The sequence below is a fragment of the Belonocnema kinseyi genome, chromosome 5 (assembly GCF_010883055.1).
Source record: "Belonocnema kinseyi isolate 2016_QV_RU_SX_M_011 chromosome 5, B_treatae_v1, whole genome shotgun sequence".
NCBI lineage: Eukaryota > Metazoa > Arthropoda > Insecta > Hymenoptera > Cynipidae > Belonocnema > Belonocnema kinseyi.
In genome coordinates, this window is record NC_046661.1 from 20,643,763 (window position 1) to 20,645,936 (window position 2,174).

General features: G+C 38.4%; 1 protein-coding gene across 3 annotated transcripts in view; it reads left to right on the top strand.

The window, feature by feature from the left end:
• The window catches only part of LOC117173214 (neurogenic protein mastermind), a 758,065-nt gene that overhangs the window by 91,416 nt on the left and 664,475 nt on the right, over window positions 1–2,174 (top strand). The gene's annotated exons all lie outside the window — the stretch shown is intronic.

The window sequence follows — 2,174 nt, forward strand, 5'->3', positions numbered from 1 at the left end:
TTGGGATCATTCAACATCATATCATGGATTTTTTCGACATTTTCTGGTGTAGTAACCTCTTTTGGGCGCCCAGATCGTTCAGCATCAACTGTGCTCGTACGGACACAACGAAACTCGGTAAACCACTCATGAATCGTTCCAATCGACGGTGCAGAGTCCAGGTAATACTTATCCAGCTTGGCCTTGGTCTCGGATATCGTTTTCTTGCGAAGATAGTAGTGTTTGATCAAAACTCGAAATTCAGATTTTTCCATATTAAAAAAAACTCGGAGGTTAGTCGCTTCTCATTTGAAAAATTCCGTCAACCGCTCCTCGACACGAAAATGCACGGAAACTTTCAAACAATGTAGAAGATCAGCCCTTGTCGAGGACCGCATACCGGGACCACATTTTGCCTCAAGAGGTTCTGCGTACCTATAGCACATACTATCCAGGTGTCTTATTCATTCGGGAACTACGTACATCCACAGACATAATGCATTCCTAAGAGCTCTGTATTACCATCGTTATCGCTCTTACGGCGTTGGCCACGACCCTGCCCTGCCGAACACTCGGAGGGAAACAGATTCAAGTGTACAAAACGAGAAGTGCTAAATTTTTTAGAACTACGATTTTCGGACAGCACACTTTGTTGCACACTCGAGATCTAACCTTGCTTTTCAGGAGTTCGAGAAACGAACTATATTGTGATCGAATTCTCGGCTCCGACGACTTCAGCATCACTGCGGTGGAAAACTGCGGTGGTTGCTTAACCTGTATTTTTAATTACATACATAATTTTAAAAACAGGTTAAGCAACCTGTGATAAATATTTCTTCTTGTACATACCTCTCTATCCCTCTTAAAATCTTCAAATCTACCCAAAAATGTTAGCCTATCCCCTATTGGAGGAATCAAGATGCTCAGTGCCTAAAATTTAATAAAAAAAGAGTGGGTACGTCCATTTTATTTTCTGCAAATCAGAAAAATAATATTTTATTATATTATAACAAATTACATTGGTTGTATACTGCCCAACTCACGAAAACACTGAGGAAGGCTTGTACATTCCTAAATTTCTAAAAAAAATTTTATCTCATTATAAATATTCAAGAATATACAAACGTTCTTTACTGCCTCCTATTTGAGCTAAAAAGGTTTTGACTATAAATACAGAGGAATTCGTGTGGAGGTGAGTTGGACAAAAAAAAGATACGAAAAAAATGTTGTGCTTAGCATAAGAAGCGCGTCACCGCGTTGTTTATTCTATCTGCAGTTGTAGCTTGCCTTCAAACAATTTCATACACGAAGAAAACTCCCAACTTGATATGAACGTGTCCATCCCCATTCACTTCTCATAGAACTCGGTCACGCAAAAAACTCCACACAACGTTAGAAACACGATATGCTCCGAAGCGTACGGTACTATCTTGAGCACTACACACGCGTCCAGCCAACACAAGCAGGCACAGTCCATGGGAGGAGGTGGAGGAAGAGGGAGGGGATGAAACTGAGTAGTTCCTTTTACTAAACGGTGAGGTAGAGTAGTTGTATTTACTAAACGATGATGCAGAGAAGTTGCTTTTACTAAACAGATAGTCAACATCCGTACTACGCTGTTTAGTAAAAGCAACCCAATGAAACTAAACGGCTCGTAGTAGATTTTAACCATCACTTAGTTACTATTACGATACTTTAGCTTACTAAACGGAAATAGTAGCATATACTATAACAGTTCTCAGAGTGAGCAAGAATGCACAACACGAAATTAAATTTAGTATACCAGCGTGCATTAGTTTTAGTATATGCATATACTGAATTTAGTATACGCATATACTAAAGTCAGTTAACATTTATACGAAATTCAGTATACGCATATACCAAATTTAGAACACGCGTATACTTCGCGTATACTCTCGTAAACCAATAGGTGAATTAGCTGCTCCAAATGATCCATTCAATATAAATATATTTAGCACAAGAACTCAACAAAAATGCACGCGAGCCAAGCAAGTGTGTTAACAGCCTGTTTGTACGACCGCGTAAATCGAAACGCGCTTGCGCAGCCAAATATAGTGAACACGTACATGAATTTTAGTATACAAAAACTATAAGATTCATATACGTAAAAGAAACTTACTCTATACTTAATAAATTTAGTATACATAAGTATAATAAAATTGCAAATATTTCTT